Here is a 23193-nt window from a genome sequence, read left to right as displayed (position 1 = left end):
GATTAAGAGGGCCAGGGGCTCTATAGCCAGGGCAAAGAGCAGGGGGGACAGAGGACAACCCTGTCTCGTGCCTCTGGAAATCGGGAACTGAGCTGATCTGTGCCCCAGATACCTGATTCTGGCCAAAGGTTCTCGATACAGCGAAAAGATCCAGGTTAAGAAGTGTGGGCCTAAACCCCAACGATGCAAAATATAGTTGAGGTATGGCCATGAGACTGTATCGAATGCTTTCCGAATGTCTAGGGAGAGGAAACAGGTAGGGATATTACGAGACCTGGCTAAGTTTGCTAGAAGAGATGCACGCCTGATGTTATCTCCTGCTTGTCTAGTTGGGATAAAGCCCACTTGGTCGTTATGAGTTAGAGAGCCAATACACAAGTTAAGACGCGAAGATAGGATTTTTGCTAGCAGTTTGATGTCAATATTAAGAAGAGATATTGGCCTGTAATTGGACCACTGCGTGTCATCAGAGTTCGGCTTTGGGATCATTGAAATGTTCGCTTGCACTGTTTCGTTGTTAAAGGTGTGGCCAGATAGTAAATCGTTAAAAGCATTAGTAAGGATGGGAGTGAGGAGGTGAGCAAATTTCCTATAATAAGTGGCTGAGAAGCCATCCGGTCCTGGGCGTTTCCGTAATTTTAGATTTTTAATAGCGTCTAAGGTTTCAGTAGGGGAAATAGGTCGCTCAAGCGCCGCTAACTGGCACTCTGAGAGTTTCGGGAAGGAAATGGAAGTTAGAAGGGTATCAGCTTGTGCGGAGTTAAAAGGCGTGGAAGAAGAGTAAAGCTGTGACAAATGTTTATGGAAAGTCTGTAGAATGTATTCTGGGTTACTAGTGAGGTTGCCAGAGGAAGAGCGAATCCGGATTGGTTTAGTGAGCTGGTCGAGCCTACGAAGTGAGAGGGCCAGGAGTGTATTGGGTTTATTTGCCCTAGTATAATATTTATGTCTAGATCTACGGAGAGAGAGTTCCGCTTGATCTGTGAGAAAAAGATCTAGAGCCAATCTAGATCGCTCCAAGGCTTCACGATTGGCGGGCGTAGCAGCCGCCTGAAAAGTTTGATGGGAACGATCGTAGGTTTGCTCCAGTAAGAGACGTTGTTGCCTTTTGGTTTTATTTAAGAAGGATGCTTTGCTAATGCAGAACCCTCTCAATACTGGTTTATGCGCTTCCCATAACAGGAGAGGGGGATATATTGTTTCTACTACCATCTTTATGCTTTCTCCTAGGCCTTCGGTCATATTCCTGTACTGAGGGTGCCCCTGAGACAGAGGCTACTTATAGGAAAAAAAAAGGTGGAATGGGTGTTTCCTGGGAGGAGCCTATCTCTCATGTGGAGCTGTCCTAGAAGATTCCTAGAAATACAGTTAACAGGTAAATAACTGTGTTTTCCATCAGTCTTATAATATTTTTTAAGCAGTTTACCCCTTGACGGGCTCACACTGTAAACAGAGTATGATTCCAAAGTAAGCCAAGGATCTCCAAATAAAGAAGATATTTAAGAAGGAGGGAAGAAGAAAAAGAGAAAAAAATCCCCCAAAAAACAACATCTCCTTAGAAGAAAGAGACATACATTTCCAGTATATAAGAACATTTTAAAATATTCCACCATAGATGGAGCTCCTACTGTAGTTTAATTTCAAGCTCATAAATACAGTTATCCTAAAATTATGTATGTGAGTCATAGTGAATTTGTAAGCAATTATGTTATTTATAATAAAACATACAGCACAGTTTCCAACAAATGTTATAAAAGTAAAAAAAGTACATTTTTCCATTTACTGTACAATTTATATGCCTTTAAATTAAATTTCCAAAATCTAAACTATAATTTTCCTTAAAAATATGCATTTCTCTGAATATTTCTTGATGCTGGTTTAATATTTGAACAGGTGCAGTTCTCCAACCAGCAGACCTGTACAAGTGGAATATATCAATATTAACGTGCTACTGTGTCACTAATGCATATACTGGGTATGATGTTTCAAGCTGTTTAATAGGTTTTACTAGAATTAGTCAAATGACTGCCAGCTCAACCTGCCATGCTAAAGTCATTTACCCCTAGGTGACTAGTGAATCATTAACTGGCCTTTCTTACTTGTGCTTTTTTGCTTCCTTACACAGTATATTTAGTAGCTCAGTACTCGCATACTTCTACAATTGGAATGATTGGTATCTCAAATGTAGACTAAAGTCTATACGGCAAGCCTTGCATTATAATGGCAGTAAAAGCACTACCTAGAAGAAAAATAACACTACATCTAACTATTAATTATATATACTCATTTTCTGTGTAGGAGTATATTCTTGAGGGGACATATTTGAATGGTTTAATGCAGGCCATAGATGGGGAGAAAAACGGCAGATTTTCGGCCGATTAACGAACTATCGGTCGGTCTAAAAAACTTACCTGACCACCAATTATTACGAAAATCGGCCGATTAATGAGTAACCTATAACGGGAAATGATGTCATTTTGTGGCCTTTGTGATCCTTTTTCGGAAAACGATCGTTCGTTTTTGACCATCAATGAGGATAAAGTCGGGCGTTTTTCGAAAATTTTCCAACATCACCGATAATCTGAAAGTCCAAAATACACGAAAAACGGCCGACAAAATCGTCCACTAACGATAAGATAATCGGCCGGTTTTATTTTCGGACGAAAAATCGGCCGTTTTTCTCCCCATCTATGGCCTGCATTAGATTGCAAATATTGCTCCTTAAATGTTGTTTCATTGCACCTGCTCTAAGAAACCACTAACATGCTCAGCTGTGCTACAGATGCTAATTGGGAGTTTGCTAGGTGTATTGTAGGGTGACTTCTTCATACATGTGACATGCTGCCTTGTTGAAGTACATCCCATATTCCACACCACTCCACTTTAAGTGCTGTGCCCTGCAGCGGCGTATTTTCCGCGAGGCAAACAAGGCATTTGCCTAGAGTGGCACTTTTCAGGGGGGCGGCTTGGCAGCAGTGACAGGGACAGGGCCGCCATGGCTGATGGTACAGCAAGGAGGGTCACCCAGGCCAAGGGACCAGCTGCAGAGGAGAACGGAGTGGTGGGCGGATCAGCGGTGAGCGCTCGGAGCGCGTGAGGGGCGGGGCCCACTGTCAGTGTGCCAGCGAAGGAGGAAGCAGAAGAGGATGAGGTCAGGGTGGAGGAGCCTGCCCGCTCTTTTGCCGCCAGAGATCCTGGGGAAGAAGGGACACAGGCAGCCATCCTGGAGAGATGCTGACACCATCTGGAGGAGCTGCTGCTGGACAGGTAAGTGCTTGGAGGACTGGTGCTTCCCCACTCCTGTCTCACTGTCCCCCGATACACTGCCCCCACCTCTTCCACTTCCCCCCTCCTGTCCCGCACATTGTCCCACTACCCTCCATCTGTCCCCACTGCCCCCCACCTGTCCCTCTGCGCTCCTCCTGTCCAGCTGCCCCGATCCTGTCCCATGCCCCCTGTCACGCTGCCCCCCACCTATCCCTCTGCGCTCCTCCTGTTCCACTGCCCCTCCCTGATCCCTCTGCACTTCTCCTGTCCCTCTGTGCTCCTTCACCTGTCCCACTGTGCACCTCCTGTCCCACTGCCCCTCACCTGTCCCACTGTGCTTCTCCTGTCCCACTGCCCCGATCCTGTCCCATGCCCCCCTGTCATGCTGCCCCCCATCTGTCCCTCTACGCTCCTCCTGTCCCACTGCCCCTCACCTGTCCCTCCTGTCCCACTGCCCCTCACCTGTCCCTCTGTGCTCCTCCTGTCCCACTGCCCCGATCCTGTCCCATGCCCCCCTGTCATGCTGCCCCCCATCTGTCCCTCTACGCTCCTCCTGTCCCACTGCCCCTCACCTGTCCCTCTGTGCTCCTCCTGTCCCACTGCCCCTCACCTGTCCCTCTGCGCTCCTCCTGTCCCACTGCCCAGATCCTGTCCCTTTGCGCTCCTCCTGTCCCATGCCCCCTGTCACGCTGCCCCCCACCTGTCCCTCTGCACTCCTCCTGTCCCACTGCCCTCACCTATAGTTCTTCGCTTCTCCTGTCCCATTGCGCTTCTCCTGTCCCGCTGCCCCGATCCTGTCCCATGCCCCCCCCGTCACGCTGCCCCCTACCTGTCCCTCTCTGCTCCTCCTGTTCCACTGCCCCTCACCTATCCCTCTGCGCTCCTCCTGTTCCTCTGTGCTCCTTCTCCTATCTCACTGCCCCTCACCTGTCCCACTGCGTGCCTCCTGTCCCACTGCGCGCCTCCTGTCCCACTGCGCTCCTCCTGTCCCACTGCGCTCCTCCTGTCCCACTGCCCCTCACCTGTCCCACTGCCCCTCACCTGTCCCACTGCGCTCCTCCTGTCCCACTGCGCTCCTCCTGTCCCACTGCGCTCCTCCTGTCCCACTGTGCTCCTCCTGTCCCACTGCCCCTCACCTGTCCCACTGCCCCTCACCTGTCCCACTGCGCTCCTCCTGTTCTGTTGCCCCGATCCTGTCTCATGCCCCCCGTCACACTGCCCCCCACCTGTCCCTCTACGCTTCTCCTGTCCCACTGCCCCTCACCTGTCTCTCTGTGCTCCTCCTATCCCACTGCCCCTCACCTGTCCCTCTGCGCTCCTCCTGTCCCATTGCCCCTCACCTGTCCCTTTGCATTCCTCCTGTCCCGCTGCCCCGATATACCAATGATGGGACACTATTCCTCCCACTGATACCAATGATGGGGCACTATTCCTTCCACTGACACCAATGATAGGGCACTATTCCTCCTACTGACACTAATGATGGGGCACTATTCCTACTACTGACACTAAGGATGCGGCACTTCCTCCCACTGATACCAATGATGGGGCACTATTCCTTCCATTGATACCAATGATGGAACACTATTCCTCCCACTGACACCAATGATGGGACACTATTCCTCCCACTGATACCAATGATGGGGCACTATTCCTCCCACTGACACCAATGATGGGGCACGATTCCTCCCACTGACACTAATGATGGGGCACTTCCTCGCACCTGTCCCTCTGCGCTCCTCCTGTCCCATTACCCCTCACCTGTCCCTTTGCGTTCCTCCTGTCCCGCTGCCCCGATACACCAATGATGGGACGCTATTCCTTCCAATGACACAAATGATGGGGCACTTCCTCCCACTGACACTAATGATGGGGCACTATTCCTCCTACTGACACCAATGATGGGGCACTATTCCTCCTACTGACAGTAATGATGGGGCACTTCCTCCCACTGATACCAATGATGGGGCACTATTCCTCCCCCTGACACCAATGATGGGGCACAATTCCTCCCACTGACACCAATGATGGGGCATGATTCCTCCCACTGACACCAATGATGGGGCATGATTCTTCCCACTGACACTAATGATGGCGTACTATTCCTCCCACTGAGACCAATGATGGGGCGCTATTCCTCACACACTGACACTACTCTTTCCTAAACTAAAAAGAAAAATATTTTTACTACACATATACTTTCATGCAATTTTAACCTTTTATGTTAATTTTTGTTAATATGCAAATTTGTTTAAATTTACATTTGTTTAAAAGAATACCTGGTGAATAGGGATGAACCTGTGTTTGTTCCAAGCTAAGTTTGGGTCCAAACCCAAAAGTCCCCACCCCACAGCTGACATACACAAAGGGACATGACACAAAGAGACCATGTGTGACTTAATATAGCCATGTAGCACACTTGTACTCTTAGCCGCTCTACACCCTATGCTCAAAAAAAGTACATGAGCCTTTTTAAGCATACTTGGGCATTTCTACCCTATAGGCTTTAACCACTTCCTGACCGCCCTATAGCAGAACTACTGCTACAGGTTATATATACTGTACGTGATTTTGTATTTCTGGGTGGGGGGGGTGTCGTCCTACCCGCACCGCCATTGGCGGCTATAGCTGACGATCACCGGGCCCCGGCCGGAGATTCCCTGCCAGATCCCGGCAATCGCCGAAGAACACTGACAGAGGAGAGGTCTGTATGTAAATAATACAGATATCTCCTCTGTCAGCACCAGCAAGGTGCTTTGTATTGCTCTGCATAGCAGAGCAATACAAATCAGTGTGCTAGCACAGTAAAGCACATACAGACAAAATAGTAAAACAACACACAGCACACAGTTAACCTTTTGATCACCCCATGTTAACCCCTTCCTGCTCAGTGTCATTAGTACAGTGTCAGTGCTTTTTATTAGCACTGATCACTGTATTAGTGTCAGTGGGGATGTCAGTGCCAGTTAGCCAGTTCCCCCCGTGTCAGAATGCCCGCTGCAGTCCCGCAGTTCCACTATAAGTCGCTGATCGCTGCCATTACTAGTATAAAATAAAAAAATAAAATTTTCCAGTGTATATATCGCCATATGTAGGCGCTAAAATGTTCACGTAAACCAATAAATTTACACGTATTGGAATTTTTTTTAAAGAAAAGACATGTCGCAGAATACATTTTGGCCTAAATTTATGACAAAATTAGATTTTTTAAATTTTTTTTTACTGGACATGTTTAATGGCAAAAAGTCTACAATTTATAGTTTTTTTAATTCAAAATTGTCATTTTTTTTTGTTCATAGCGCAAAAAATAAAAAGGCGATCAAATACCACCAAAAGAAAGCTCCATTTGTGAAAAAAAGGACACAAAATTCATTTGGGTGTAGCGTTGCATGATCGCGCTATTGTCAGTTAAAGTAACGTAGCGCCATATCGCAAAAAATGGCCTGGTCAGGAAGGGGGGTAAATCCTCTGGAGGGCAAGTGGTTAATAGGAGCACCAGTAAATATACAATGTTCACACATTTGCACTTGAAGAATTCCTCTCCTCCTTTAGAGCTTTCCACCCCTAGCTCACCCCGGAAACCAAATGCCTGAAGCTTGATAAATGTGCAAAAACTATTGTAAAATGTTTGTACAACACCTGTAAGATTTCTGGAAAATAAAAGCCGTAAAATCACCAGGAATACACTTTGCTTATGCTCTGCCCAGGTGTGAATGCAGAATTATATTGCTGATAAAACAACATGCTCTGTTATTGTTCCTTTATTGTATATTGTAGCAGCATAAGTGAAAAACAGTCTATAAATTAAATCAGAGCTGCAAGCGCAAAATGTGAAAAATCACTCTAACTTATGTGTATAGGAATATGCTGAACTAATAAATAACCCAAATTTATGTACCAAAATGACAAAAACCAATCAAATCAAACAAAATGAACACAAAATAGTTTTTAATATAAATGTGTATATAATTAAATAGTCCAAAGACACCAAATTAAGTCCTTCATTTAAATATAAGCAAGTTGTGATCAATTTGAAAAAAAAAAACAGCTCAATCCAGTGAAAAGGGTGTGTAGTGGACACCTTCACCAATCTCCATTTTTATGCTTGCAGCTCTGATTTGATTTATAGCTGGTATGCACTTATTACACTGTACCACCTTGCTATCTCCTGACTGCCAGCATTGTTCTAAAAAAAAAGTGAAACACAAACCCTACAAAAGTCTGCTGAAATGGAATAAAAATAGCTAATAATTAATTCTCCTCCATTCTAGGTAAGTATATTATCTCATACATTGAAAATACAAGATATAAATACAGAGAAGACATAAATAGAGGCTGTTGTAAGTCAGAATGGATGTGGAAATAATGAAATGTGTCAGGGTTTCCCATTAGCATTATGACATTTGGCCACACGGGAGTGACAGGAAAATCTAGACAAGGATTCTTTTAAGCTGGGATTGTGATCACCCTTTCCAACTTAGTGTTAGGCGTGCCTGGTGTTCTGCTTCACTTTTCCTCCTACAATATAACCATTATAACCAACTTTGACATCCCAAAAAGAGGGTTTTAAATGCCTTGGAAGGTATTACTGTTTGATTGTCTGGTGTTATATGTTAACCCATTAAAAACGTTTTGTAATGCTGTTTCACTAAATTAAAACCTAATTTTAATATTTTTAATGATTACCAGTCCATAGAAACCCAAAGGGATCTACCATCAGGCATATTTTTTTGATAGGCAAAATATTAGGAGCAAGATTGGTATGGTTGCTGGTAGGGTTGCACCGAGTACATGTACTCATACAAATGCTCCAATATTTAAAACTGATATCTTCGCACTGCAAAGGATCGCATATGACTTGAACAGGAATGTGGTGCGATCCCTGTCTAAATCACATATGGTTTAGCTGTGGGTGCGGTGCAATTTGAGCCATATAAAATGAATGACTCAAATCACACTGCAAATTGCACCGCAGAGAACCGCATGTGATTCGGACAGGAATCACACCGCATTCCTGTTAGAATTGCATGCAATTCTTTGCAGTGTTATTTTGAGCCCATTAATTTGGTATGGGTTTTAATCACACCACAAAGATATCAGTAATTGATTTTGACGAGTACTTGAGTACAAGCATAGGTACTTGTACTCACTGATAAAAAACGGTATTGGTACAACCCTAGTTACTGGCTGACATTGCAGCTCATCTATGTTGCTTAAAAATGTAAGCATGCATTTTTGCTTTGAAGTAAATCTGTAGTCAGGCTATAGACATTTAGGTATTTAGATATTATTAGCAAGCTTTAAATGAGCGTTAAAAGAAGCTTCTGTTGATCCATGTAGCTGCAGGCACTATAGAGAAATTCATATTCAATCTTCACAGCATTTGCACCAAAGTCCTTCTCTCAACCGTTCAGCTTACCCTACTCCCTCAGCTGAGGGTTCCTGTGTTTACGTCAGACTTTAGAAGGCTGGAAGACTGCTGAGTTGTGGCTTAGAAAATGACATTAGTGCCTCTGTTGTGAATGTTGAAGATGAATTACTTAACAGTACCTGCACCTACAGAAGTCAGTGATGGTGTGTTTTAACCACTAGCCTACAGGGCACTTATACCCCCTTCCTGCCCAGGCCAGTTTTCAGCTTTCAGCGCTGTCACACTTTGAATGACAATTGCATGGTCATGAAACACTGTACCCATATGAAATTTTTACCATTTTTTGAGACAGAGAGCTTTCTTTTGGTGGTATTTAATCACCTCTGGGTTATTTTTTTTTTGCTAAACAAACCAAAAATTTTGAAAAAAAAAAACTTTTTCTCTTAGTTTTTGTTATAAAATTTTGTAAAGTGATTTTTCTCCTTCACTGATGTGCGCTAATGAGGCTGCAGTGATGGGCACTGATAGACTGCACTGATGGGCACTGATAGGTGGCACTGATGAGGAGGCACTAGTAGGTGGCACTGATGGGCATTGACAGGCATTACTGATGGGCACAGAGGCAGTACTCATATGTGGCACTGATAGGCGGCACTGACTGGCACTGTTAGCTGGCACTGATAGGCGTCACTGATGCACACTGATAGGCAGCACTGACTGGCACTGATAGGCGGCACTGACTGGCAGCACTGATAGGTGGCACTGACTGGCATTGATAGGTGGCACTGATAGGTAACACTGAAAGGAAACTCAGATGGGCACTGATATGTGGCATTGATGTGCACTGCTAGGCACTGATATGTGGCATTGATGTGGCACTGATGGACACTGGCAGGTGGCATTGATGGGCACTGACAGGTGGCACTTCTGGGGCCACACTGATCATCAGGGCACACTGATCATTAGTTGTTTTTGGTGATGTCCTCCCAGAACGAGAGAACCGCCTTGCGCCCGTCATTACCTTATATGGCGGGCGGGAGGCAGTTAAAGTGGTTGTAAAGACGTAAGGTTTTTTTTTTTTGCCTTAATGCATTCTCTGAATTAAAAAACCTTCTATTGTTACCCCCCCAGCCCCCACAAATACTTACCTGAGCCCAATCTTGATCTAGAGCTGCTCTCCCTCCCACTCCTCACTGGTGAGAGCAGTGAGAGCCATTGGATCCTGCTGCTGTAAATTAAATACAGTGATGAGGGAGTGGAGGCAGGGCTGAGAGACACTTAGTGTGTTTATAGACAATGTACTATGGTCCCAATTCACCGACCAGCAGGGGCGGACTGACCATTTGGAAACTCGGGCACTGCCCGAGGGCCCGGGGTCAGTAGGGGGCCCCATGAGATGCCCCTGGGACCTTTTTCATAGGCTTTTTTCAGTTTGGGCAAGGACACAGGGGCCCCATGATCCCCATTGCCCGGGGGCCCCATGAGTTGTCAGTCCGCCCCTGCCGACCAGTGTCTATAGGCACACACATTGCAGCTTGGGATGGAGCCCGCACGTGTGCCAACAGAGGAAGTGGCTTTCTATTGTGGCACACAGAGAAGAGGTGGAGCCAGGAGCAGTGGCGGGGTGCCCTGAGAAGAAAAGGATTGGGGCTACTCTGTGCAAAGCCATTGCACAGAGCAGGTAAGTATGACATGTTTATTATTTTTTAAAAAAAACCTTTACTATCACTTTAACCACTTTAGCTCCTTGAGATTTTACCCCCTTCATGACCAGGCCATTTTTTGCTATTTAGCATTGCTCTACTTTAACTGCTTATTGCTCAGTCATGCTATGCTATACCCAAATTAAGTTTGTGTCTTTTGTTTACAGAAATAGAGCTTTTTTTGGGTGATATTTGATCACCACGTTATTTTATTTTTTGAGATATAAATGAAAAAAATTAAAATTTTCAAAAAAAGCAATATTTTTTACTTTCTGCTACAAAATATAACACATATTCAGTAAAAAAAAATTATTTCTTCATAAATTTTGGCCAAAATGTATTCTGCTACATGTCTTTGATAAAATAATCCCAATAAGTGTATATTGATTGGTTTGAACAAAAGTTATAGTGCCTACAAATTATGGTATATATACTGGATTTTTTTTCAATGGTGGTGATTTACAACTTATAATGGGACTGCGATAGAGTGGTGGGAAATCTGACACTAACTGATGCTAGGGAGGAACTGATTAACTGCCACTGACATCACCAGTGAATTTAATACAGTGATCAGTAAACATTTATGCTGTAAAGCACTGCGTAAACTGTTGGCGCTATATATAATAATAGTAATAATAATAATACTATACACTGTCACTGTACTAATGACACTGGCTGAGAAGGGGTTAACATCTAGGGTGATCAAGGGGTTAAACATGTGCCTAACTGTGTGTAATATGTGTAAAGTGTGCTGTTTTTACTAATTGATCTCTTAGTTTCTAATCCCTGCTTTGCCGGGATGAGAAACAGAAGACCTTTCCCTCTGTACAGAGCTGTGTTGATTGTCAATACTGTGTAGCTGTACACAGCCAATCAGCAGTTACTTGCCTGAATCATTGGCTGCCGCTGTGCACAATCACAGCGGGTGCTGGCAGGGGGGCATGCGAAGCAGGCAGCAACGTATGGGTACATCACTTTGCCTGTGCGGGCCGCCCGTCTGCAATACATTGCAGGCGGGCGGTCCGCAAGCGGTTAAGCTAACAGCATGTAAGTACTTGAATATCCATAGCCTGGACGAAGGCATACATGTTCTAGACTAGCATGGCAGCCAGACATCTAGCCCTTTCAAAAATGAAGTCAACAAATTTACTACCCCACTGAACTGGGTTTTTTTCCATTGGGCTGCTAATCTGCGTACCTGTCTTTGTGCCGGGGAGCGCGCTGCTTAGCGCGCTCCCAGCACAGAGACTAGGGTCTCACTGAACCCCAGATTCTGGGTCACCTGATCACTCTGATAGCCTCTGATTGGCAATCACAATGATCAGTCACTGTGAAGCCCACCCCCTTGTTTTCTCTCTCTGAATGGAGGAGAGAGATACATTGTATCTCTCTGTCCTTTCAGAGAGGAAAAAAAAAGTGTGTGTGAAAAAAAAAATGAAAAATAAAAAAAATGCCTAGATCAAGGTTTGATCTAAGTCAGTGCCAGTGTTAGTGTTTGTGTCAAGGTCAGGGTCAAAGGTCAAGGTTAAGAGTCCGTGTCAGTATTTTTTTTTTTTGGTCAGGATTTTTTTTTCTTAAATTAGTATCAGTGCCACTTAGTGGCAGGAAAAAACAAAGCAAAATGGGCACTATGGTTTCTGGGACATACTACGGGTACAAACAACAACTAACATACACTTACAGTTGCAAGAAAAAGTATGTGAACCCCTTGGGATTACGTGGAGTTTTGCATGAATTGGGCATAAAATGTGCTCTGAATGTCATCTAAGTCACAACAATAGAAGGACACAGTCTGCTGAACATAATACTACACAAACATTAGATGTTGCCATGGTTTAATTGCACATAACATGTAAACATTCACAGTGCAGGGAGGAAAAAGTATGTGAGGCCCTAGCTTAATGATATCTCCCAGAGCTAATTGGAGCCAGGAGTGAGCCAACCTTGACTCCAATCAGTGTGATGATATTGGATGTGTTGCTGACAGCTGTCTTGCCCTTAAAAAACACACCTGTTTTGGGTTTACTGGATTCAAGAAGCACTATCTGATGTGAACCATGCCTCGCAGAAAAGAGCTCTCAGAAGACCTACGATCAAGAATTGTTGACTTGCATGAAGCTGGAAAGGGTTACAAAAGTATCTCCAAAAGCCTTGATGTTCATGTGTCCACGGTAAGACAGACTGTCTACAAATGGAGAAAGTTTATCACTGTTGTTACTCTCCCTAGTCGTCCTGTAAAAATGACTGCAATAGCACAGCGCAGAATGCTGCATGAGGTAAAGAAGAATCCCAGAGTGTCAGCTAAAGACCTACAGAAATCTCTGGCACATGCTAACAATTTTGTTGACACATCTACAATAAGGAAAACATTAAACAAGAATGGAGTACATGGGAGGACACCACGGAGGAAGCCATTCTGTCCAAAAAGAATATTGCAGCACATTTGAAGTTTGCAAAAGAGCACCTGGATGTTCCACAGCACTACTGGCAAAATATACTGTGGACAGATGAAACCAAGATTGAGTTGTTTGGGAAGAACACACAACACTATGTGTGGAGAAAAAAAGGCACAGCACACCAACATCAAAACCTCATGCCCACTGTAAAACATGGCGGAGGGAGCATCATGGTTTGGGGCTGCTTTGCTGCCTCAGGGCCTGGACAGATTGTTGTCATTGATGGGAAAATGAATTCCAGAGTTTATCAAGACATTTTGCAGGAAAACGTACGACCATCTGTCCGCCAACTGAAGCTCCGCAGAGGATGGGTGATGCAACAGGACAATGACCCAAAGCATACAAGTAATTCAACAAAACAATGGCTGCAACAGCACAGAATACGCCTTCTGGAGTGGCCCAGTCAGAGTCCTGACCTCAACCCGATTGAAATGATGTGGCATGACCTTAAGAGAGCGATTCACACCAGACCAGACACACCATCCCAAGAATATTGCTACACTGAAACAGTTTTGTGAAGAGGAGTGGTCCAAAATTACTCCAGATCGTTGTGCAGGTCTGATCTGCAACTACAGGAAACGTTTGGTTGAGGTTATTGCTGCCAAAGGAGGGTCAACTAGTTATTAAGTCCAAAGGTTCACATACTTTTTCATCCCTGCACTGTGAATGTTTACATGTTATGTGCAATTAAACCATGGCAACATCTAATGTTTGTGTAGTATTATGTTCAGCAGACTGTGTTCTTCTATTGTTGTGACTTAGATGACGTTCAGAGCACATTTTATGCCCAATTCATGCAAAACTCCACGTAATCCCAAGGGGTTCACATACTTTTTCTTGCAACTGTATGTGGTATCGCTGCAATCGTTAGGAGCAGGAGAAAATATTTTAGGTTGTTCTTTGCTGGTAGGTTATGGTAGTAGCAAGAAACATACAGCTAAATCTTAAAAAAAAAAGATTTTTACTATTTTGGGCCAGTTTTCCTTTGATAATATAAAAAAATCAAGAGATATCCATTACAGTTTACCAGCAAATGAAAGCCCAATTTGTCCTGAAAAAAAACAAGGTATAATCCACCTGGATGCACAAAGTAGTTGTGATGATATGTACGGTTTCGATAACTCATGTCAAAGTTGCAAAGTTGTGCTTAGACATTAAGATTTGTTTTTCGGTTTATTTGTTTTTATCCTTAGGCATGAAGGGGTTAAGGCTGAGCAAAACTCACCTGACACAGCCTTTACCCAAAATCAAGTGATTGGCCAGCTCCTTGCAGCCCATGTTCAAAGCACCTGTTTCATACACCACCAGTGCTCATACACCACCAGTGCTCATGATAGGGGATATTACCTGGTGTGCTCTTACTTGGCCCAGCTTGTATTTGCCCTGTGGATTACCATGACCCCGATTCCTTTGACCATGTTCTCGTCACTGTGATTTGTACAATTTTAGGACTCTGATCTACTCGTGTATGACCCAATTTGTCCAGACAACACTTCTGCCTGACTCTCCTGTGTTATCAGACTCTGTTATTTTTTGGTCTGCTCTCACTTGCTCCATCTTTGCATCAGTCCTTGCTGTGCTATTTTTTACTGAACTGTCTTCATGTGTAGCACCCGTCCTGACAACACGTAAAAGCCTCCACATTTTCTTTTTCCCTCCCTAGTCAGCAGCAAGCAGTGGATAGGCTATAGGAACAGAGAGCAGAGAGCGACAGAGCACTGCCCATTTTCAGGCTGTGTGCAGCCACAGAGTGAGCTGGATGAGAGCCCTGTCCATCACCTAGAGAAATTCAAGAAATAGGAGCCTGCTGGGAACAACTATGAATTCTGGAGAATGTAATAATTAATTACACCTGTAATAAAGATTCGATCTGGGGCTACATATCCCAGGATTACCAGAGTTCTGTGGGGAGGAAAAGAAGAAACTCGGTAGCCTTAGAGAAGACATGGTGGAACACGGTGTTTGCAGAGAGACTGAGTAGTGGACATCTCCTGGTTTATAGGAACATCACTGTCAAGCCTGTGTTGCTGCCTGATCATGGAGAGGACGTCACTGCATCTGACATTGCTGAGCCCTGGAGAAGGAGAAAGGTCATCACCCTAGCAGTTGGTGGGAGGATGTTGGCTATACCCTACCACACCTTACTTGAAGGCACAGTATTGCTTACTGGGAAGTTTAGACACCTACATGCAGGTTTGAAGAGACTTAATGTTTAGTACTCCAATGCCAGATTTAGGCCACAATGCACTGGTCAGTAGTAGGGTTTGCCAGAGACTGCTGGACAGTTGTCCTAGCATCACCCCTTAAATAGGACCTCCCAAAGTATAGGAATAAAGGGTCAGTCACTGGTCTGGTAGTTTATTGCCATATTGTTTTGCAACTGTTTTACATACATGTTGAAGTCTTTATTGCCATTTTTCATCCATTGATTGTTGAATTATTGTGCATTGTTGCAATAAATATACAACCTTCACGCCCAATATGTCAGAGAGCATGGTGCTGTTTGGAGAGTCAAGGGCACCTGGAACAGGGGACCCAAGAAAACAGCGGCTCCCTTGGGGGGAAAAGCTACATACTCTTTGTGATGTCATCTCTTAGTAGGGCCAAGTGACTGCAGGGTAATACTGATCGCCAGTAGAGAAAAAACTACAAAGCTGTATAATAATGAAAAAATGATACAGCATACTTTTAAATATGCATTCAGTGAAAAAATACTGGAGTTTCTGTTTGAAGAATTTTCAAATGGGACAAGGCCCTAAAATACTCCTAGTATAATGTGTAAATATTATAATTTTTCCGTAAAGACATTTATATTTTGGGTTTATTAGTCTATTAAACCATAAAATAAAACAATAAATAAAATTACATTGGGCACATTATTGCTTCAGACAAATTACTGCTTTGAAAATTAATCAAAATGATTCACAAGCAGAACAAAAACCTGAACTGGAATGGGGAAACATGTGTGAAAGTCATTGTTTTAATGAAATAACCTCTTGCTCTATATGACTGGCGCAGAAGAGGATAAATAAGTGCCATAAAGCGTAGGCCCCAGGCACTCAATGTCCTTCTAAGCTTGTAAAGTTCAAGCTCTGTTAACTGTTTCACAGCTGGATTTAGGTATTGTCTAATCTGGAACACAGAAGCATCGATTACTGTGGCCAGTAAGGGGTTACCTAATCCATTGTAACACATACTGGCTGGCCAACGCTAGAATAATATTGCATGTATAAAATACCTTTGCTAGCATCCATGACAGCACATTAAAAAGTACTTGTATTTATACTGGTAAATCATTTGCATTAAGCCCACTGGTTGGAAATTGTGTGGAAATGCTTTTATCAGTCACTTTCTTTTACAAGCTATGACTTCCACTTCTGTCATGGTGGAAAATCATCCTATTTTAACCTGCTGAAATATTGGTAAACTTTGAGGTATGGTCATAGCACTGGTCATAGACAATGCTAAGGAGGTAAAAGAATAGACTCTATATTTATCTTTACGTTGGCCCATTTGTTGAAACGTTGCCTTCCTGTACATTGCAAGTGTTCAACCCTTTGTGTGTGAATACATGCTATCCTCGCCACATGTTGTGTGTTCTTCCATAGGTTTGTACATTCTTTAGTGATGTATGAGCTGATGGGAGAAATCGTAGCATGTAGCAGAGGAGCAGAACATACGCTTGGATGGGGAGCAATAAAGAGGCCTTTCTTCAAGAGGAACTTCAGTTAAATTTGATAAAATATCTGAAAAAAATAGAAGGAACATATATAAACGTTGGCTATGTTATTTATTCACTTCATTTAGCAAAATGTACCTTTTTCCAAAGAAAAAAGTGAGCTGGAGCTGCACTCACCCTGTAATGTCACTGAGGGCTACTGAATCCAGAGCGCTTTCACTTCCTGGTAATTCAGCCTCTTCTCCCTCTCCGCAATTGCAAACTTCATGCACATGCAGTACAGCCATGAGTGTCATGCATGTGCAGTACAGGAGCTGGCGCAGCATGCATGCGTGGTACATGGCACATCGCTGCTCTTGTGCCGTACAGGCACTAAGCCCCCCATCTCTAACCTTCTTCGACCGTCTCCGCCATCCTACAGCCCTCCTCCAACTGTCCCTCAGCCCTTCCATCACAGCTAATTTAACAATTAAAAAAAAATTGGTCAAAGACTTCTTGGATCAGTGCCGAAAATATCCTAGGAGTCAGTGGGACTAGAGGTTCCAACATCATTCATCTAAGCAAATGATATAGGACGAAGACTAGAACTATTAAAAGAGATATTTACACATAGAAAATTGGATTTTTAAAATTCCATTTCTATTAGCTTGGGTTCATAAATGTGTGGTGTAATTTTCAGGTCCGTTATCCGTGCAAATTTCCAAAGTAGTTGCTCAGCGGTTTAGGTGCAAAGTAGATGTGGTTCTGATGCAAATTGACAAGGCTCAAATCATGTTCACAACTGATGACATGTGCGATTTTAGGAAGGTTCCCATTTAAGTAAATGTGCCTGTATTGAACTGCTCAGAAAACGTACAGGACTCTGTGGGACAGGACTGTGGGTGCACCACATATATGTGAATGGCCACAATAGAACCCAATGTTATTTTACATGTCATGTGTATCAATGTGCTCTAAAATGCATCTGAATTTGCACATGTATGACCTGGGGCTTAAAGGAGGAGGAGACCTTTTAAACAGAGCCAACTTGACAAGGAGACTGAAGGTTCGCTGTCAGAACATAGGCTGCTGGAAAGGTAAGTGTAGAGCCTGTTCTTTTACAGCCTGAACATTGTGTATAAACAGTATGACCCTGTAGTGAAGGGTCACCTTAAAGTTGAACTCCAGGATAAATAAAAATTGTCCAAATACAAGAGTCATGGGTCATGTATGGTCAAGAGTATGGGTCATGTATGGTCAAGAGTCATGTAGTGTGCTTTATGTAATAATTATAGATCTGTGCAGTAATCCTTTTTTGCAGAAACTTCCTGTATTAAGAATACTTACCGCTGCTCTTACAGTTCTTGTCCAAACCAACTGGTCTTCTACCGTCCCTCTCCCATAGTTCTGCAGGCAGTCTTAGTGAGTGGATCTTTTAGGTCCCTCCCAAAGCTCTGCTTACAGTGATGATGTCACCACTAATGTAACAAGTTAATAGCTACTGTATGTTTGCAAAGATAACTGGTACACGCAAAGTGGCGTTATATCCTTTGTAACTATCAAACAAAGTTTTATGCCCAAAGTTCAGCTTTAAAACCTAACAGAGTATTTTATTTTACTTAGAGTAAAGAGTTAACATTTCTGTCTTGTTTTTATTTTTATATTGTTTTTATTTCTGCTTGGAAAACCATTAAGGTTCTAAGGAGCTGCTGCTGCTGGTCACATGTTCAAAATAAGAAAAAAAAATGCATTTGGGATACAGAGTAGAAATACATAATTAATATCAATAAACTGTTTTAAATCAGCATACAACTATATTTTGAAATCACTTCTTTCTCTTATTTCTTTGGTCGTACCCCTCCAGCCTGTGTCTTAGAATAACAGGGAGGTGAAGCCACCATCAATTTACATGTAATATCCCACCCACACTGTGTTTAGCTGGTTAATCCATAATCATCACAATTATGACAAATCATGGCTTGAACTATCTTGCTTTGCATGTAATGAGTCTATCTCATATATTAGTTTCACCTTTTAAGTTGCATTACTGAAATAAATTAACTTTTGCACAATATTCTAATTTTTCGAGTTTCACCTGTATGTGCTTTGAAGAGCACTACAGCACTACATGTAAATGGGGAAAAAATATGCGGGTTGGGGGGAGTCAAATACAGCTTTAAACAATAAGGAACTGTATGAGCACTAGAATAACAGGGAACTGTTTATTACATTGAGAAAGGATGATCCCTTTTAAATAGCTGTCTCCTATTGATAATAGGAAGAGATAGCCTGGCCCCTGCACATCTCACCTGGCACAAGTGGTTAGCAGGTAAACGCATCCTCAGCTCAATTCATCCAAGCCATGTCCCCAACATGTTTTGTTCCACCCCCGAGGCTTAATCATGGAAGTCCATGACTAAGCCCCGAGGGTGGGGTGAAACATGCTGGGGGCATGGCTTGGATGAATTGAGCTGAGGATGCGTTTACCTGCTAACCACTTGGGCTGGGCAAGGTGTACGGTGGTTTGGCTATCTCTTCCTATTTCTACAGCGCCTTCACTAGTCAGCGGTATTTAATTTAATTTAATTTAAAAGTACTCTACATTACTAACCACCAATGTAAGAACGCACTGTAGCAATGACCACCAATGTCATTCCTCTCACCTGGGTATGCAACAGTTCATTCCCTTTTTCCTGATGTGTAAAGGCATGGTGCAGCTGTATGCACTACCTCTGGCAAAGTGCTCAGATTGGGAAGGGGCAGTGTTTATCATATTTATGATATTTGTTAAATGTCAGGTGGCATTTAATGTCTGTGTGGGAGTTGTGAAAGCTGTACCAAACTGGGGACACTAATGATAGCATTTGCAGAGATATGGAAAAACAGAAAAGGCACTGGAACACAAAATGGTAATAGGGCAGCAGCTACAGGACTCAGCATTGAGGTATGGTACAAAGTACACGGAGTAGGAGATGTAGCAGATGATATTGTGAGAAGAGGTCAAGGTGGAGAATGTGTGAATAGGTGCAGACATGATCAAGTTCTAGTGTTAATGCCTAATTGACAGATAGAAAACATCATAAAATGAGGGGAAAAAAATTTGTTTGGATTTATTATGGACACGAGACATGCAGATCTCTTCGGATTTGGGAAGGCCCCACTGTGCTTCATACTGGTTTAGAGTAAATTGTTTTGCTTGCCTTAACATCACATCATAATAGTCTGTCAGTTTGTACTTCTTTTGTACTTCTCTTAAAGTTTTCTCCACCTTTCTATTCTGTTGCTCTTGTTACTCGTCTTACAATTGTTGCTTTGGGTTAACATCAGTGTTAAATAGAAACTTATTTTTTAAAGTTAAATGTTATGTATATATTTAATTTTTAAGTTTTTTAAACTGAAGTTTCATATCTTTGTAATTCTTCATATGAAATCTTACCTATCTTGCTCACCTTCAGTGTCACTTAAAACTCTACATCCTCCTCTCCAATTCCTCTTACCACTGGGATCCCGCAAGGTTCTGTCCTTGCACCTCTCCTACTCTTGATCTACACTTCTTCCCTGGGTCATCTGATAGCTTCCCATGGTTTTCAATACCATTTCTATGCTGATGTCACACAAATCTATCTCTCTACCAATGATAACAAAAAGCTTCTAGTTTACTCCCTGGTTATCTCTCGCCTTGACTACTTCAACTCACTCCTCACTGGCTTACCTTTACATAGGCTATACCCCCTCCATCATGAATACTGCTGCCAGGCTCATCCACTTACCAAACGTTCAGTGTCTGCTAGCCCTCTCTGCCAATCCCTCCACTGGCTTCCACTCACCCAACAAATAAAATTCAAAATACAACAAGTTACAAAGCCATCCACAACTCTGCCAACACTAAGGCTATGTTCACACTAGCGTTGTGTGCAGGCGGCAGAAAGGTGTTTGGGAAGTGTTTTTACTGCTTCCCAAATGCCTCGGACAATTCTGCACATTGCAGCACATAGTGCTGTTCTAACGGAAGCGTTAGTGGCGCGGCAAAACGAATGCCTCTGGTCGAATCAGGAGGTGTTGAAGCTTCCTATTCTAGTCTATGGTGCCGCTCCGCAAACTCCCGGCCAGCGTTTGCGACGCGGTTGCGGGGCATTTGCGGAGTGGTAACACCATTCAAACTTCATTATAGGCATTTGTGGGGCATTTTTAAAGCTCAGCAAATGCCTAGCAACCACCGCTGAACCGCGCATGCGGCATTTGCCGAGCGTTAAAAAACGCTCCGCAAACACCAGACCAACGCTTGCCAAATGCTATAGGGGCGTTTGGCAAGAGTTGGTAAAACAGTCAAGTGTTAAGGAGCCCTAACATGACCAACCTGGTCTCAAAATTTCAACCAAACCACTCTCTTCGATCCTCCCAAGACCTTCTGCTCTCTAGTTCCCGTTTCATCTCCTCCCATGCTCACCTCCAGGACTTCTCCTGAGCTTCTCCCATCCTATGGAACTCCCTACCCCAATCTGTCCGAATATCTCCTAATCTATCAACCTTTAGACGATCCCTGAAAACCCTTCTCTTTAAAGAAACCTATCCTGCTTATAAGCAGTAAACTGCTTTTTACTTCCTCCATCAGCTCATCCTCCACAGCTATTACCTTTTGTATCACTCAACCCTTCCTAGATTCTAAGCTCTAACGAGCAGGGCCCTCTCTTTCCTCTTGTACCAAATTGTATTGTAACTGTAATGTCTACCTTCATTTTGTAACTGTTGGCGCTATATAAATCCTGTATTATAACAACAATAATAATAATAATAATAATATCATTAGTATCAAAGAATATTCTTGGCTTTCAAAAGAGAGGGTATAAAAAAACATTGCTAGCTTTTAGACTGCCTCTGTGTAATTTAAAATCTTAATTCATTATTATAATTATAATTATAATACAGGACTTATATAGCGCCAACAGTTTGCTCAGCGCTTTACAATATAACGGGAGACAATACAGCAACAATACAGTTCAATACAAGAGGGATAGGAGGGCCCTGCTCCTTGGAGCTTACAATCTAGGAGGGAGGGACTAGTAGTACAAAAGGTAGTAACTGTGGGGGATGGACTGGTTGGAAGAGTAGAAGATTCCAGTATTAGCTGAGGGCAGGATAGGCTTCAATTTAAAAAACTTTTATATTTTGAAGTAAAAAAAAATCAAATAAAAATCAATCAACATAAACACACTACCTTTTACTAAATGCTTAGTGTATCTAAACCCAAATTGAAAAATAACAGCAGGATCAACAGGTAAAAAATTAACTTGCTCGGAGGGGGATCATAAAAACAAACACTGCTTTGTTAATGCTAGTGACAGGGGTGGACTGACCATTCGAGCATTTGGGCACTGCCCGAGGGCCCAGGGTCAGAAGGGGGCCCCATGAAATGCCCCTGGTACCTTTTTTATAGGCTTTTTTGGATGTGCTTTGAGTGTGGCAAGGACACAGGGGCCCCATGATCCCCTATTGCCCGGGGGCCCCATGAGTTGTCAGTCCGCCCCTGGCTAGTGAAATACCACATCACCCATATGCCATTTTTTATTTTGCCCCTAGTACCACTTTAACCCTCTATGATACCAACTGTGCACTAGGAAAGAAGGATCACAAGTAAGGATAACTATTATCACCCGTTTCTGACCAAATAGTTTGTCTTTCAAATTCTGTCTGTACTGCCATAAACTCTGTGCGTAAGCTCCAAATGTGGAACACTACAACACAATGTTTACAGCTTTACATTACATATTGTTTACATTTCTTGTACACCACATTGGAGGTATTTACTAAAACTGGAGCGCTCAGAATCTGGCGCAGCTGTACATAGTAGCCAATCAGCTTCTAACTTCAGCTTGTTCAATTAAGCTTTGACAATAAAACCTGGATGCTGATTGGTTTCTATGCAAAGCTGCACCAGATTTTGTATGCTACAGTTTGTTAAATCTCTCCATTGTTTTTTTTTTTTACAGGCTCTGCTTTAGTAAAGCTGTAGTTTCAAAAATCTTCAGCTCAAGGGATCATCAGTATTTCAAAGCTCAAAAAAAGGATTAACACATTTTTTATTGCAGAATGTGATGGCTGTGAGTAGCATCTATAAAGTAAAAATATTGTTGCTAGACATTAATTTCAGACATAGGAGTGACTCGTCTGTCTGATATCTAGAAAAGGATATTTTTCACATTTGTTAAGCCAAAAGATACATTTCTTTCTGCAAAATTAACATGTAGCTTTACATGTAGTTTATAATAACAGTGCTTACACATTATTATATTTCCTTTTTTATATTTTACAGTTTCCATTACCATTTTTTTGCAGTGAATTAACTTTATACTTACAGTGTGTTCATATGTATTTTTGCTCTAATAACTGAAAAGTCTTAGCACCTATACTTTGCTTCAAAGGATCTCTGGGCAACTCCCCCACCAAATATGCTAGGCCAGCAGTTACAGCAATATGAAAGTTCTTAGGACAATACTCCTAGCAACACGATAGAAGTGCTAGCAATATAGCAACACTGGTTGCATTCACAGATGTGGAAATGAATGTCAGAACATTCAGAACTGATGTTTCGAATATAGGAATGAGCCAATGTGCCTGTGTTTGGTTCATGGAATAAGAGTTTGTTAGGATTTCCTCGAAACCTGTCAGAAAATTACAAACAAATTGAACCCCATTGAAGTCTAGGGGGGAGGGGTAAGTGAATCTTGCTAATCAATTCTG

The sequence above is a fragment of the Staurois parvus genome, unplaced genomic scaffold (genome assembly GCF_062004578.1).
Source record: "Staurois parvus isolate SC_StPar_1 unplaced genomic scaffold, SC_StPar_1.0 ptg000227l, whole genome shotgun sequence".
In the NCBI taxonomy this organism is placed as follows: domain Eukaryota; kingdom Metazoa; phylum Chordata; class Amphibia; order Anura; family Ranidae; genus Staurois; species Staurois parvus.
This window is presented reverse-complemented; position numbering follows the sequence as displayed.